An 18,732-nucleotide genomic window follows, 5' to 3' on the forward strand; every position below is an offset into this window, starting at 1 on the left:
ACAATGCAGCATGCTCAAAATCTTCACGACGTTGGTTCATCAAAACCTACCCCACTGCTGCAACGCACTGATCAAATGATGATGGCACAACGATTGAAGTTAGCTCCAGACCAACTTTTGGTCTAGATGATCTTGATATGCATGAAGTGGATCAACCTGCACAATCGGATGATTTTATGATGATCTTCATTAAAGAACACTCTAGTGGTTCTCAACACTCCACCTCTAAGCCAAAGGAGAAGAAAAAGAAGAAGAATACGGTAGTAACTCGTAAAGAATTTCTCAGTGTTCAAGAAAAGATGGACAAGATTTTAGCCGCAGTCTCCATCCCTCCACAACAAACTGAAGTTGTTAGTCCGCAGTCTATAGCAGAACGAGTTGGACGTCTAGAAAAAAGGGAACAACTGGCTGCTCTAAGAATCTCCCTAAAGGTTGAAATGGGTATTAGAGCCTTGGACAGCAATAGAACCGCAGATCACAAAGAATTTGTTGCAACTGATGAACGCCTGATTCAAGAAGTCTCTGCAATTAAAACCGAACTCCAATATACGATTGCAAATCATGCAGTCCAATCAAAAAATCTTGTTGTGGAAACTCACAACACTTATGAGTCCACAATTGCAGTGCTTCAATCCACTATCAACAACTTATGACGCTAACCGTAAGCTTCCGCGGTCAAGAACTATTGAAGCTGACCAAAGACATTCATCAACTTCTTTTCAACCCCAAGATCCCATATAATCAACAACTCTCTGATCTTATCAAATCACAATTCAACAATGTCATCTCTAAGATTGATGACCTTAGACAATGGTTCGAGGAGCAACAAGTTACTTCCTCAAAAGGGGGAAGTGAACATTCAGATCCATAGCACCATCAATCTCATTCAACTGTCCCTATACCAAACTTCAGTCCATCTCACTTGGTCTCTGATCAGCCAAGGATTGAAACTCATCAATCTTCTCCAATTTTAACTTCGGATCAAGTGAAAACTCCCACTCCGGTGCCATCTCACCATTATCAACCACAGCATCCTCCTTCTCCTCAGCAATCCTCACCTTGTCAAGAAACTCCTCCACCTCTAAGAAATCTGGAGCCAACCATGTCATCCGATCATTCCAATGACTCTCCCGCAATCAAAAAAGATAAAGCAGACTGGAAAGCAGCAAAGTTTGTTGAACAAATCTGGAGAGATCATTGCTTTGACACAAAAATGGTTGAGACCCTGATCAACTCCTCGGTTAATCCATCAAGAAGACTATTGGACGAAGACTACAGTCCAATCTTGACATATGTCGAACCACCTGAAGATGGTTACTGGGACATCCCCATCTCACCAAATGCAAAGTTCTTCACAGTCTTTGAACCCTTTGACCGCAGTCTTCTAGATGACTAGAGGCTTCCACTTGAGTTTGAAAGATTAAGAAAGTTTCATGACAAGCACGGATCAGTCTTTGAAAACAAATGGTCCAACGACAGACCTTCTGGAGTCAAGAATTACAAAATCAGAAAATTTATGAAATCAGAGTTCATTCAGTACACTTTGAAGAAAAGAGGAAGTGATTATATCAGAACTCAGGATGATTTTCCATGTATGAATCCGAAAGAGGTGTTCTTAATTGCTAGGGTACTTCAGATAAAGTCGGAGAAACATCCCAAGATGAAATTTTCTTATGAAAAGGCTTGTGAGTACTTGAGATGTGCAGTGTGCGATTTTTCCAAAATTGATGTTGATATTCATCTAGCCGTTGTTCAAAAATTCAACCTTCCTACACTTAAACCAACACCTGTTTTTATTGAAGGACATCAAGATCGATCCTTAGGTGCAACCAACTTTATAGAACTGGGAGTTGTGTTTAAAAGAGTCAATAGAAATGTTAAGTACTTTGTCACCCATCACGGCTATGCATCGCCTAACCCGCATGCAACTGGAATTGTAACAACGTAAAATTCAAAACAATTTTTCACTTTTTGGTAACACAATTTCATTCATAAAAAGATTCCAATTCTCAAAGTTTCGTATAACAAATCCGTAAAATCATATCCCAATATCAAACATATGAAACTCCATTAGTGTGTACTGGTCATGCCGGTGTCTTCCTGCGATCTTCATTGGTACCTGAAACACATCACACAAACACTGTAAGCACAAGGCTTAGTGAGTTCTGATGGGTTTTGGTCATAAGACATCCTATGTGCTCATACAAACCCTAAAGCTTGGATCTAGGTTTCTCTATTGTACATACTTTGAATCCAAGACTATGAACCCTAATTCTAGCATATGGAAATCAGTATTCACATGTAAATTGGTTTAAGAACATACCTTGATTGTTATATAGCAATAACAATCCAATTCCTCCTTGAATTGACCTTGGAAAGCTGAGAGTCACAAGTGTCACTCCTCTAATGGCTTACAAACACCATAAGCAAGTGGAGAAGGTATAAAGAGAGAGGAGGGAGGTTAGAATTCGTCTCTAAGACTTCTTGGGAAGGGATACACGAATTCATAACCCTAGGGGTGTTTATATAGGTGTAGAGATAGGGTTTCAGTCATTATCCTTATCTAGTTGCTTACCCACCAAGCAACCAATAAGATAATCCTTGAATCCTTATCATACTCGAATTCTAAGGGATTTACACCTCAAATTCGTTCACTATATATATAAGATAATCCTTACCTTATTTTGTAACTATTACATAATTACAATTCAGCCCCTTTAGTTTAATTAATTACACTTGATCACAAAATTAATTCTTAATTAATTATTGACCAATATTAATTAAACAAATATGATTTCTCCTTTAATATATTATTCTTATAACATATTAATAAATCATAATAACCTCTCTCTCTTTATTTATTTCTCCATTCAAGTTGCTTTGGTGAAGGCAACCCAAAAGGACCATGCACCATCGGGTCAAGTACATACCAAAATAGTTATGCACTTAGACACTAATCCAACAAGTTCGCCAAAATACCACATACAACACATATGCCTCTCGAGGCTACAGTACAACCCTCCAGTCGATGTGTCTCAGTGGGACCCTCCAGTCCCGTAGCTCATTGGACCCTCTGGTCCGGTCATAGCTTGTTGGATCCTTCGGCCCGGTCTGTATCGTTGGACCCTTCGGTCCGATCTATATCGTTGGACCCTCCGGTCCGGTCTATACAATCACATAGCATACATATATCACATGGCACATAATCTCATACATACACATAGCACACAAGACCCCCCCCCCCCCGGTCTACACAGATATACCACTCTAGGTAATGTATAGTGAGAAGACTCACCTCGAGTATCTCGGATAATCTCGCACCCGAACACACTGGCCAAGCCCCCGCCTAAACACATAACAACACTCTCAAATAAATAATGGCTCTCAAAGGCTAGATTAAATCCGCTCTTCAATTACACAGAAGGGTAAAAGACCATTTTACCCCTCCCTGACCCTAAAAGCCCAAAGGTTGACCAAAACCCTAAAAGTCAACGAAAGTCAATAGAAGGCAGTATGCGACGTGTACCTTCTCTGTGCGCGGGGTGTACGCCGGCGAGTCACAAATGGGATCTCAACCCCTTACGATGTGCGTACTGAGATTTACGCCCAATGTAAGTCTCAGTTTCAGCCTTTCCTTGGTTTTTGGTCTTAAGCAGCTAAGACGCTCATTCAACTTTCAGATCTGACTCATTCTAGACCTCTTATCCCATAAAGTCGGAACTTTTAATCCTTTGCATGGCTGTAAAGGTCCTTACACCCTCTAACACTTTTCCTTCCTCCTCAAAAGGTCTAGATCTCATGCTTGGCTCAATATGCATGTCTAAGATTGCATTTTTATGAACATACAACTCTTATAGTCCTGAAATATGATAGATCTAGGCCAATGGAGACTATTTGCTCATAAAGTCTCCATCTTGAGACCAAAAACCCCAGATATTGGTCCAAGAAGCACACAACACAAATGACAAGTCAAGATTTGAGCTTTTTACCTCAGGAAGAAGCTCCAACCTTTGAAAAGCTCGGATCTACACTTGCCCACAACTTCTAGTCTCCAAAATGGCCTCTACTTCTCTTCCACCACCTTGAAATGACACTTAGAAGTTTAGAACACCAACACACTAGCTAGAAATGAAGCAGGACTCTCTATTAGGGTTTCACTCTCAGAAATGGGGGCTGAGGTCCAGGCCAGAGCATTCCTTTTATACTGCACAAGCCCAAAATTAGGGTTTACACCTACACTCGCTACGCCCAGCGTAACCCTGGGTAAGTCCAGCATACCCAGCCGAGTCCGCATCCAAATTAAGCGCGCGAGTACGCACATCGAACTCTTCTATACGCCTAGAGTACTCACAAGTCTAACAATCCATTTAAGGGCTTAACTTGACAAATTGGGAAAAGAAGAAGGGTTTAAGAGACACACCTGAATTCGGGATGTTTCAATTCTCTAATACTAGAACAAGACTTTGCCCTCGAAGTCTCATGCCGCAAACAATTCTGGATGCTGCTCCCACATCTATGACTCCGGCTCCCAAGTCATCTCGGACCCTGTCCGATGTTGCCACTGGACCTGAACCAGAGGCACCTCCTTGTTCCTCAGAATCTTGACCTTCCAGTCCAAGATCGTGATTGGTCTCTCAACATAATTCAGGCTCGCCTCCACCTGAGTATCCTCCAATGGTACCATTGCCGAATCGTCGGTAATACACTTCCTCAGCTGAGACACGTGAAAGGTATCATGAATCTGGCTCAACTCTGCAGGTAGCTCCGAACGATATGCTACCCTGCCCACCCTCACAGACACTCTGAATGGACCGATGTACCGGGGCCCCAGCTTGCCCCTCTTCCTAAACCGGATCACTCCTTTCCAAGGACACACCTTAAGGAGTACAAAATCTCCGACCTGAAACTCAAGCTCGGATCGTTTCCTGTCCGCGTAACTCTTCTGGCGACTCTGAGATGTCAACAATCTCTACCTGAACAGTTGTATCTGCTCTGTCGTTTGAAGCACTAACTCAGTGCTACCCAACATTCGTTGCCCGACCTTTCCCCAGCAGATGAGAGTCCGACACCTCTGCCCATACAATAACTCAAAGGGACACATACCGATACTCGAATGGTGGCTGTTGTTATAAGAAAATTCAGCCAACGGCAAGTGCATGTCCCCACTTCCTCCAAAGTCCAACACGCATGCTCGCAGCATGTCCTCGAGCATCTGAATCGTCCGCACACTCTGCCCGTCCGTCTATGGATGGTAGGCGGTACTGAAATCTAGCCTCGTGCCCAACTCCTCATGGAACTTCTTCCAGAATCTGGAAGTGAAAAGTACATCTCGATCTGACACAATTGAGATCAACACTCCATGCCGTGATACCACCTCTCTCACATACAACTCGGCCAACCTCTCTACAGAAGAGCCCTCACTGATAGCAAGAAAGTGAGCGCTCTTCGTCAGCCGGTCGACGATCGCCGAAATTGCATCGACACCCCTCGCGGTCCTCGGCAATTTGGTGATGAAATCCATGGAAATCTATTCCCACTTCCATTGGGGAACCTCAAGTAGTTGCAACTTGCCATGCGGATGCTGGTGCTCGGCCTTAACCTTGCGACAGGTCAAGCACCTCTCGACAAACCATGTTACATCCCTCTTCATACAGGGCCACCAATAGTGTTTCTTTACATCCAAATACATCTTAGTGGCCCCGGGATGGATCGAGAATCTCGATCGATGCGCCTCCTCCATCAATGTGGTGCGCGCCCCACCTGCATACAAAACCCAAATCCGACCCTGAAAGGTCATAAGACCGCGAATATTGGTAACAAACTCCGGTACCTGCCCAATCACCCGCTCCCTCTTACGGTTCTCCGGCCTCACATCCTCTGCCTGGGCCTCCCGAATGGTGTCCAACACCGGTGCCATCACTGTCATCCGCATACAGATGTCTCGAATCGGGGCGCTCTCTGCCCTATGGCTTAGGGCATCAACTACAACATTAGCCTTGCCCGGGTGGTACAGGATCTCACAATCGTAGTCCTTTACCACATCCAACCATCTCCTCTGGCACATATTCAGGTTGGGTTGATCCATCAAATACTTCAAGCTCTTGTGGTCCGTGTATATAGTACACCAAACCCCATACAAGTAGTGACGCCAGATCTTGAAGGCGAACACTACTGCCCCAACTCCAGATCGTGGGTGGGATGCCTCGTCTCATGACGCTTTAGCTGCCTCGATGCATATGCTATCACATGCCCCCTCTGCATAAGTACTACACCCAACCCTGATATCGATGCAGCACAATATACCACAACATCCTCCATCCCTTCCGGGAGGGCTAATATTGGGGCTTCGCGTAATCTCTGGCAAAGTGTCTCAAACGAGTTCTGCTGCTCTGGACCCCAAGAAAAAGCGACACCCTTCCGGGTCAACCTATTGAGTAGCACACCGATCTTGGAGAAATCCCTGATGAATCTCCGATAATAGCCCGCCAACCTAAGGAAACTCCTGATCTCGGTGGGCGATCTCCGCACCTCCCACCTCATAACTGGCTCAATCTTGGTTGGATCGACCAAAATTCCGTTCCGGTTGACGAGATGCCCCGTGAATTGGACCTCCCATAACCAGAACTTGCATTTGGAGAATTTGGCATAAAGCCTCTCCGATCTCAGAACTCCGAGGATTTCCCTCAAATGCTCATCATGCTGCTCTCCGGATCTCGAATATACCAAAATATCATCAATGAACACGATCACTGAACGATCCAACATCGGCCTGCACACCCTGTTCATCAGATCCATGAATGCCGTCGGTGCATTGGTGAGCCCGAAAGGCCTCACCACGAAATCGTAATCCCATAACGAGTTTTGAATGCCGTCTTCTGGATATCCTCATCCCGCACTCTCATCTGATGATATCCCTATCTCATATCAATCTTGGAGAACCAAGATGGCCCCTACAACTGGTCGAACAAATCGTCGATCCGCGGTAGTGGGTAACGGTTCTTGACCGTCAACTTGTTCAACTCCCGGTAATCAATGCACATCCGGTGTGAACCATCCTTTTTCTTGATAAAAAAGGATTGGCGCTCCCCACGGTGAACTACCTGGTCTAATAAACCCCTTCCCCAGCAGCTCCTGAAGCTGCGAGGATAACTCCTGCATCTCTGGCGGCGCAAGACGATAAGGCGCCTTGGCGATAGGTGCTGCCCCCGGAATCAAATCGATGCGGAACTCAACCTGCCTCTCGGGAGGCACACCCGGCAACTCCTCTGGGAACACATACGGGAATTCGCACACTATCGGAACATCATCAGTCGAACTCAGCCTCTCAGAGGCCACTCGCGCATCCATCACATAGGCTACAAACCCACTGCAGCCCTGCTGTAAACCATGTCTCGCTCTGGCAGCTGAATAGAATGCTGACCCAGAATGGGTACCCTCACCATAAATCGTAAGAACTCCCCCACTAGGGTCTCGTATGGTCACCAGCTGTCGCTCACAGTCGATAACCGCTCCAAACTTGCTCAACAAGTTCATGCCCATGATGAAACAGACATCTCCCATCACAATCAGGACCAAATCAATCGGAAACTCAACGTCGAAAATCATGAGCACACAACATCAAATCACATCAGTGGCATACACCGCTCGTTCGTCAGGTATGGAAACACGTAGAGGTCGACTTAACGCCTCTCGTTGGGTACTGATGTGCTGAATAAAAGCTAAAGACACAAATGACCGCCTCGCACCCGAGTCAAATAACACCAAAGCAGGTACAGAACTCACAAGAAAAGTACCTACGCATATCGTAATTTAAGCACAATATCTCATAACTCAGCATAAATAAAAGAAAAAATACATACCAGCCACAACATTGGGCGTTGCGCGAACCTCCTCTACTGTCAACTGGAAGGCTCTCCCGCGAGCCTTCGGAGTCTCGGCCTTCACCGGCCGTGCCTCAGTAGCTCGGGCAGCAGGTGCAGATCCTTGTGATGATCCCTACCGCAGCTGAGGGCATTCGGCCTTCCGATGGCCGGTCTGGTTGCAATGGAAGCAAACTATGAATCCCTGGGAAAATCCCTCACATGGTGTCCCTCCTTCCCACACTTGTAGCACACCCTAGCTCTGCACACTCCCTCATGGATCTTGCCGCACTTCCCATAAGTGCGGCCCTTCGGACCCCCAGATCTCGAATCAGCGGGCTTTGCTCGCTTGGCTGCCGGTTGCGCCTGTGTCGGTCGCCTGTCCCTCCTCTGAGACTTGGCCTCCTCCCTGACCAGGGTCTCCAGCTCAATCTCCCACTTATGGGCATTTGCCTGGAGCTTGGCAAATGTCCGGTATGATGAGTTCGCCACGAACTCACGGATCTCCCTCCTCAAAATGCTCAAATATCGACTCATATGTGCCTGCTCGGTCGACACGTGCTCAGGGCAAACCAGCGCCCTCTCATGAAACATCCTTGTAATCACCGTAACAGACTCAGTTCCCTGCTTGACGGACAAGAACTCTTGTGCTAGACGTTCCCTCTCCACAGGGGAACATACTTGTCTCAAAACATCATGGTGAACCTCTCCCAGGTCACCGCAGTAAGCTCTGTTGTAGTGAAGTTTGCCGTCACAAACTTCCACCAGTCCTTCGCCCCCAAGCGAAGCTGGTTCAGTGCAAATTGAACTCTCAAATACTCCGGACACGAGCAAGTATACAAACATCTGTCAATATCCGAAATCCATCTCATCGCAGCAATTGGATCCTGCGTCTCGTCGAACTCCGGTGGCTTCGTGTTGCTGAACTCTCGGTACAGCAACGAGTCACCCCCCCTGCGGCCTCACAGCAGCGACGGCTGTGGTGGCCGCAGCAACAGCAACATCAGTAAGAGCAGTGTAACACTCATCAAAATCTCAATCAGAGTGGTCTTAATAGACCCAAACATCTCTGGTATCTCGGCTCGGATGGCAGCAGCCACCTCCTCATGAATCAACCTTCGGATCTCCTCATCACTAACACCACTGCTCTCAGGTGTGTGGCGTGTCCCAACCATGATGTCTCTCTAAAATACAACACAAAATATCAGAGATCCGCTCGAGCATACCCGCACTCGATAACTCAACCCTACTTGCTTCCTAGTATCCTAGGGATTCTTACTTGGACTGCGCACTGATACAATGTCTTCGGTAGTACGTGCCCTTATACTACCGTCCTAACCGCATCAGTATTCAATCCAAGTCCTCCTCCTTTGATCCCAGATCACAAGTACTCTACATCACGCTAGCATAGGCTACCCTTCGGTAAATCTCTCATAAGCTCCTCACTGCTACCTACTCACTCTCAAGCAGCAGAAATCTCCCTAGGCTAAGGCATCACAAATCAGTCCACTCTAGTCCTAATATGAATACCTAGCCTACTCTAGCATGCATATCATATCATAATCATAACTCATAACACATAATGCAAGGGTATTTTGGGAAATCACCGTTCGGGAGCTGGCTGACCGTACACACTGCTTTCTCCTGTTTTTCTCTTTTACGTCTTTAGAAAAATTGTTTATTTTATTAAAACTTTCTCAAACCCTCAGTTTGAGTCCAGACACGCCCGAAGGTGCATCTGAATCCTTCAAACCAAGGCTCTGATACCAACTTGTAACAACGTAAAATTCAAAAAAAAATTTCACTTTTTAATAACACAATTTCATTCATAAAAAGATTCCAATTCTCAATGTTCCGCATAACAAATCCATAAAATCATATCCCAAGATCAAACATATGAAATTCTGATAGTGTGTACTGGACATGCCGGTGCCTTCCCGCGATCCTCACTGGTACCTGAAACACATCACACAAACACTATAAGCACAAGGCTTAGTGAGTTCCCCAAAATACCACATACAACACATATTCCTCTCGAGGCTACAGTACGACCCTCCGGTCGATGTGTCTCAGCAGGACCCTCCAGTCTTGTAGCTCGTTGGACCCTCTGGTCCGGTCATAGCTTGTTAGGCCCTTCGGCCCGGTCTGTATCATTGGACCCTTCGGTCCGATCTATATCGTTGGACCCTCCGGTCCGATCTATACAATCACATAGCATACATCTGTCACATTGCTCATAATCTAATACATACACATAGCACACAAGACCCCTCAGTCTACACAGATATACCACTCTAGCTAATGTATAGTGAGAAGACTCACCTTGGGTATCTCGGATAATCTTGCACTCGAACACACTGGCCTAGCCCCCGCCTAAACACATAACAACACTCTCAAATAAATAATGGCTCTCAAAGGCTAGATTAAATCCACTCTTCAATTCCACAGAAGGGTAAAAGACCATTTTACTCCTCCCTGACCCTAAAAGTCCAAAGGCTGACCAAAACCCTAAAAGTCAACGGAAGTCAACAGAAGGCAGTACGCGGCGCCTACCGTCTTCGTACGAAGGGCGTACGCCGGCGAGTCAAAAACGGGGTCCCAACACCTTACGTTGCGCGTACCTTCTCTATAAGTCTCAGTTTCAGCCTTTCCTTAGTTTTTGGTCTTAAATGGCTTAGACACTCATTCAACTTTCAGATCTGACTAATTCTAGACCTCTTATCCCATAAACTCGGAACCTTTAAGCCTTTGCATGGCTGTAAAGGTCATTACACCCTCTAACACTTTTCCTTCCTCCTTAAAAGGTCTAGATCTCATGCATGGATCAATATCCACGTCCAAGATTGCATTTTTATGAACATACAACTCTTATAGTCCTAAAATGTGGTAGATCTAGGACAATGGAGACTATTTGCTCATAAAGTCTCCATCTTGGGACCAAAAACCCTAGATATTGGTCCAAGAAGCACACAACACAAATGACAAGTCAATATTTGATCTTTTTACCTCAGGAAAAAGCTCCAACCTTTGAAAAGCTCGGATCTACACTTTCCCACAACTTCTTGTCTCCAAAATGGCCTCTACTTCTCTTCCATCACCTTGAAATGACAGTTTGAAGCTTAGAACACCAACACACTAGCTAGAAACGAAGGAGGACTCTCTATTAGGGTTTCACTCTTTGAAATGGGGGTTGAGGTCCAGGCCATAGCATTCCTTTTATAGTGCACAAGCCCCAAATTATGGTTTACACCTGGACTCGCTACGCCTAGCGTAACCCTGGGTACGCCCAGCGTACCCAGGTGAGTCCGCGTCCAAATTAAGCACGTGAGTACGCGCAATGTACTCTTCTGTACGCCCAGCGTACTCACAAGTCTAACAATCCATTTAAGGTCTTAATTTGACAAATTGGGAAAAGAATAAGGGTTTAAGAGACACACCTGAATTCAGGATGTTACACAAAGTCACCAAGACTTTGGTGTAGAGGTCGAAGCACACGACTGATGAAGTAAAATTTGAAATTACAAGAAGGATCACCTGGCTGGGTGAAGTGACAAAGTTTTGGTGGATGCTGATCAAGTTCCTGAAACTCAACATGTGAAAAGGTTGAAGAGGTCACTTAGGGGAAATTGTTGAATCAAGAAAGTGACCCTCTTAAACCTCTGAATCGAAGTTTTCCTCTCAACCGCAATGACGTTTTTTGCTACCACAACGCGAAGAGATGAAGTCATCCGCATCGACTTCATCAACAACAAAGACTTAGTTTTATCATTTCTATTTACATTGTATTGTCCAGTGTGCCTTGCATGGACACTTATTGATGAATTATAGACTTTGTTTAATACTCTTGTATGTTCTCGGAACTCTATAAATAGAGTTCTTCGTTTCTAATGAAAAATACATCTCTTATCTCAACATCTCTTGTACCTCAATTATCTCTTATCTTTCAATTATCTTCTCTCTAAAATCTTACTAAACTTACATTCATACATTATGATCGAACTCTCAAGCTCTCCTTCGGAGCAAGTCATTTTGACTTCATCACTTTAAGCTGATCACACATACTAACTTGGTTTGATTGCAATCCTCGTTAACAATCAGCTTAGTGTTTACCTGATATATTACTTGTTGTCATTTATATTTCCTTACATTTTTGCAATTACATTTCTGCATCTAATCATCTAACTATCTAACAACTCTAACTTCTTATTATTGTTGAGCTTTATGATCCTTTGAGATAAACATTATTCCGCAATATATATCTTGTTCTAATGTTTGTTCAAGTGTGTTTCTCAAAAGTTTTTCTCTCAACAGACTCAACCCATTTACACATACAAGAGGATAAACCACATCCAAGGTGAACTTTACACCCTAACATTCTCCCCCTCAGAGTTAGGATTGGATGTCTTGGCTTCAATTTCCAAACGAGCTCGTGCAATCAAGACCAACTCCACATCGAAGTAACACCAGTCTTAAAATCTGCAAATGAATATCCTTGAAGGTTCGAATACCCATTTCTACATTCTCCCCCTTTTTATAATCAACAAGTGATTATAAAACCCACAAAGGATGAGAAGCGCTTGAGGAATAAACTTGAAGAATCTCCCACTCGATGTGCGCAAAAATAAAACCGCAAAAATCTTGTAAGAAAAACAATCACGAAAAGCCAAGAATTTTTTTTAATTTTGTGAAAATTTTCGGCTTTTTTGTGTGAGAGTTGCAAGAATTTCAAAAAATCTGGTAATAACTGCCAATTTCGTAATTCTGTAGTAACCAGTTGCGCCAAAACATCCTTAAAGGTGAAACTTTACCCCAAACACGCAGCTAGGCATAAACTGACAGTTCGCATAAACTGTAGGGACCTGATTCGAAAAATCTACCCATTTCTTAGAATTATACCCCAATGTCGAAACTAGGTAGAATTTGCCAATTCGCGTAAACTTTAAGGATTCGAAATGAAAATGCAACATACATCACAACAAATTGACCCATTTCGAAAGTGGGTGTTTTTTGCCACTTCTTTAAAAGTTGAGGGATGTGAAGCAAACATTCTACTTTCTTCTCCACTTCGCTTTCCAGATGTGAACGGTGGAAATTCACACAACAAAATTGTGTTCGACATTACACCAATTGCCCCATAGCGAAACCAAAATCACGATCACACGTTGCGAACGACTTATTTGAACTCATATTGAAATGGTATTGACACCAAAAACATTCGTCCTTCAAACTGACCAACCCAAAGCGAAGCTTATTCAATCATCAACCCAAAACTTAACCTTCTCATGTCGAAATCACAATCCACAAAATTCATCGCAAATTGAAATTACTATCCGCACATCGAACGATTTCAACCTCAAAATGAAACTTTGAAAGCATTCGACCCCGAAATCAACACTAGATGTCAATGACCCTAATGTTCCATTTGTTTTCGTTCCCAAGTCGATTTCTATCAAGTCGCTTTCGAAATCACTATGTTGACTCCAACACAAACACGTTCGACTTTGAGCATTGCTTTGTTTGACCTCAACATTCCATCTAATTAGTATATGACCAAGAACATTAAACAGTTCGACTGGTCACACATCGAACTTCAAGTGTGCACATCAAAATCAATTTTATTCGACTTTAAGACTGCATCAGTCATACCAATTCGACTCCAAATCCATTTTCCATCTAATTTTGACTCAAAACCAACAATCAACAACAATTTTGAATTTCAATTCGATTTGATTTTTAGACGACTTCAACCAAATACGACTCCATGTACCTTTGATTGGAATTCGAACTACTCCAATCAAAATCAACTTTGTCCGGGACTCTATAACACTCTAAATTTTCAAACAAAATTTTCATTTTTAAAACCACATAAAATAGAATCTCACATTTCTGAAAATCGAAATGTATAATTTGTTCAAAACACAAGACAACAAAATGTTTAATAATATCCCAGAACCCTCAAAACATAATCTCAAGCAGGTGTGTACAATCATGTCGGCGCCTTTCTGCAATCCTGAGAGGTACCTGAAACACATTTCACACAACATTGTAAGAACGAAGCTTAGTGAGTTCCCTAAAATACCACACACAAATAATTAGCCTCTCATGGCTATATCTTGATAAGGACGCTCTGGTCATGTGTCTCAGTGAAGACCCTTCGGTTTCACAGCTCGGGTTGGACCCTTTGGTCCTGTATCTTAGTGAAGACAGCCGGTCCCACGAAGAGAGAGTAACTCAATAAGGCACAAAATGATATACAACATAAATCACAAATACATAATGCATAATATATCACATAACTCAGTTTAAGCACATAATACCCTCCAGTCGCACAATGATTACCACTCAGGTATGTATAGTGAGAAGACTCACCTCGTACGTAAGCAAGTAGGTCTCGTACTCAACGATCGGTCTAGACTCCACCTACATATCATAATCATATCTAGTTAACACTTTATAACAACAACTCTAAACATGTTAAGTTAACCCCTTTTCTAACTCTCGGTAAGAGTGAAAGACCATTTTACCCCTCCATGGTCTCCATAATCCATAACTTGACCAAACCCTAAAAGTCGACGGAAATCAACAATCAATGTTAACCGAACTCATCGAGTTCAGCTCGAGAACTTGTCGAGTTCCACAAAACTCAATAAAGCATGAAAAGACCAGTTAACTCGCTGATTTGCTAGCCAACTCGCCGAGTCCACGCGGTGTCTAGAACATCGGGGGAAAACCCTAGACACTCGTCGAGTTTACTCTGAATCCGAAAAACCAACTGAACTCGTCAAGTTGGATGCCCAACTCGTCGACTTCTTCAGCCATTACACATTAAACTCATTCATGTCGATTCCAATGCTCTAAACTCTACATCTAACCTCCTAGGATGAAGTTACCACATAAAGTTGCTAACTTTACGATCATGCAAGGCCTCAAAAGGCTAAAACACCCAAAACTAAGTTGGAGAAGGGGTTTAGGACATGAAGACGGGTCAAGGCTTCATAAAGCTTGAGGCTTTAGGCCTAGTAGTGTCTATATCTGAGGTCTTAGCTATATAACATGCTCACAACCATTAATGACTCAAGGAGAAGCTAGAACGGGCCATAAACTCTCAAATGGAGAGATATAACAAAACAAGTGATCAAGGTAATGGCTTTTTACCTTCAAATGACTGCCACCGCTGAGATGATATCGGATCCAAAGACTCATGCTTGTCCCAAGCCTTCTACTCTGCAAGGAATGCACCAAAACACACCCACTATTAGCTCTAAATACTCTCAAATGGAAGGTACTCGATTAGGGTTTGTCTCAAGGTGATAAAGTGATGATGGAGGCGAGGTGCAGGAGTTAAAGTCCTTCAAATAGGTTGCAAGCCTGAATAATTAGGGTTTTATCAAACAGGCTCAACTCGCCAAGTTCAGTCCTCCGAATCGACGAGTAGACTTCATATTTCGCGCGTCCTGATCAACTCCTACACGACATGTTGGGACAAATCGTCAAGTAGGTCCTATAATGTGAATAAAATTCTTAAGTTTCACATACAAGAAATCAGGGTGTTACAATTCTCCCCCACTTGAATTAGATTCCGTCCTCGAAATCGCTCTTTATCGACACATAGATTGAAACAAACAAGCCGAGAAGCACAAACGGAAAATCTTGTAACATACAACTATCCCCCTCCCAAGACATCCGAAACCAAACAGGAACTCCCAACTCTAAAAAGGACGGACCTCTTTTGTCGTTGCAGTATCAGCCCTGACTCTCTAGAACTCGGACACTGTAGTGGTCTGTCTCCCCTAGGTATGTAAAAAACCCCTGTAGGAACCCGCTCCCACAGGACCTTGATACCGTACGGGACTAAATTTAAAAAAATTGGGAGCGGGAGCAAGGGCGGGGGCAGAATTAAACCCCGTTTATTTTCGGGACCGGGATGGGGAGTTGGTATTTCCGTCCCGTACTCCCGCGGGGGCCCATGTTGTATATTTATGTAAAAAGTATACATTTAATATAAAATACATATACAAAATAGATTTTCTAATTTTAGGTTTAGTTGGAATTGTCGTTTTGTAAAGTTGGATTTTTAACTTTTCAGTTTCTAAAAGATTAGGTTTTAAGCTTTTAAAGTTATTAAAAATAGTTTTTTTAGCCTAAAACAAAGCAGTTTTTTAGCAAAAAAATCAAATTTTAAGCCTATAAACCGGGGGAACGGGGGCGGGACCGGGGGCAATGTAAATGGGGGATCTGGGGGCGGGGGCAACAACTGATTTCGGGGGCGTGGCGAGGGCAGCTATTTCTGCTCCCGTTTGGTCCCATTGACATCCCTAGTCCCCCCCGACAGACCACCCATGCAGAATATCACCATGTCAATCGCTCATCGAATCACGAACCGATAAAACACTTCCAACTCTGATTATCTCATTACGAATGATGGGGACAAGTATTTGACCATAATTGTCTACTGATCACTCATGTCAGACATACTAGTCGATCCATATTGTAATTCAAAATGAACGGAGGGGTCACATCTCACCAAGTATCAACCACCGGTACTGCTGTCAGAACCAATCTGATGAATAAATCTCAATACTCTTCCCTCGGACACTAGAAGAATGACCATGCTCGATCGTAAATATCCTCTGATATCCATAACCATAAGCCCCAGCTTCCCTTCAAATGTTCCTTCCAACACTGAGTACCATGTTAGCTCCCTGCCTAAAAGTTGAACCTCCAAGGCTACCCTAGCACATCCGGCAATGCGACTTCACAGTCGTTCTATCCAACCGAGTTGTCTCAACAAATCACACTGGACTCACAATCACCAAGTTCGCTTTACCCCAAGCGATTACTACAACCAATTTGAAGTCGCACCTCACCTCCGACCTTTGTCGTCTACTACTTGCTAATTCATGTGTGTCATTGTTCTCCTCAAACCAACGAACTGATTCACCCAGGTCTAAAACATCAGATGGGAAACATCCCCACTTAGAATGAAATCCATCTGAAAACTCTGAAATCCCAACCTGCCCGTCCTCCAAACAGATAGAGCCAAAACTCAAACACAAGAGTTTAGTCTGATACATAATTAGAACTACTCGTATCCAATCTAATACTCAACTCATGACCCATGTTCCATGAATCTATGCATGCATTACACCTTGATCCTTATGATTTGCAACAACCCTTCCCTAACTTAAAGCATAACGGTTCCCAACCATCGCTGAGATCCCAGTCTTGCCCCTAGTCCGGCCACCAGGTTCCCAATGACTCAATAAGCAAGGCCACCCATGCCTAAGAAGCTCTCTGCTTTACACCTTGACCGGTGAATGCTATGGCTTCTTACAGTCTTACAACGCTCTCTCACTGACTCGTGAATGCTATGGCTCCCATCAATCTTACGATATCCTCTCACTGACTCGTGAATGCTACGGCTTCTTGCAATCTTAGGATACTCTCTCACCGACTCGTGAATGTTACGACTCTCTGCAGTCTTACGATACTCTCTCTCACTAACTCATGAATGCTAAGTCTCCCCGCAGTTTTACGATACTCTCTCATTGACTCGTGAATGCTATGGCTCCCCATAGTCTTACGATATTCTCTCACTGACTCATGAATGATACGAATCCTTGCAGTCTTACGATACTCTCTCACTGACTCGTGAATGCTACGACTCCCCGCAGTCTTTTGATATTCTCTAATTGACTAGTAAATGCTACGACTCTCCATAGTCTTACTACACTCGCTCACTTGCCATGGGCTCACCCCACGGTTTTCCCTGATAGTCCTAAGTGATTACTCCCACTTGGATCCACTCACTCTCTTATCACCCCACAATCTCATCATCAAGCCATCACCATATTGAGTTCACTAACTCATGCTCCATGGTCCAAATTAGATAGGCACACACACCTACCCAGATTATGCATCGCTATTCTTGATGAAAATTCTCGTAGACAAAGCACTTCCCCTCAGTACAGTTTTACACCCTTGGACAATCCCCATTTGGCAACAATTAACTGATGGTCTCACATCTGGAAATATAGTCGCTTGATGTTTCACTTTCCCTCTGAAAAACCAAATCTCATAGTAATCCAACAATTTAGGGCCTCATACTCGGATACCTCGATACACCATCACAGAATATCATGATTTCTTGCCACGACCACTGATCTTCCACTCACACAACTCGAAACCTTGAAGTACTCCAACTCACAATTTGAAGCACGGAGGAATCGTTAATGACTAAGAACACGTTGACGACAATCCAAAGCCCCATCCTCTACTGATCAAGCCTATGTGAAACTACTCATACCAACTATAAAATTGATTGACAAATTAACTGTTGCCTTTCCCAGAGTACAGATAACAATCTATATGTCAAACTATCATTCTCTCAACAATCGAATCTTGACCTCAGCAACCCAACTGTCTCGAAATTCAAACATTGGCAAACCCTAAGAAACACAGGCCACAATCAGATTCCTATCTAACGGCCACCTGCCATGAAGACAGTATTTCTCTCTTGAGCATATGCAACATGCATCATCTCGCTCTGTACGTTTCCTTGACTACCACATGACCCTAGTTTCATATACTCAGACAGCAGATCCCCATAACCCAAACTTCTATACCACATTAGATTGAGGATCCTCCCCACAGAATACCCAATTCTCCCACACTTAGGGTTCGAACCATCATCCATTGACATACCAACAGACCACACTACAGACTGGCTCACCAGATGTACCATACCCGACTCATGGAACGTACACGCAGCACTAGATGACCTTCCAGATAATGACCAAATAACTCCAAGTATCCCAAATCTCAGATGAAAACCTGGGAATTCCCCAATGTGACTGCCTTTAGTCACCCAAAA

Source organism: Lactuca sativa, chromosome 8 (assembly GCF_002870075.4).
Source record: "Lactuca sativa cultivar Salinas chromosome 8, Lsat_Salinas_v11, whole genome shotgun sequence".
Classification (NCBI taxonomy): Eukaryota; Viridiplantae; Streptophyta; class Magnoliopsida; order Asterales; family Asteraceae; genus Lactuca; species Lactuca sativa.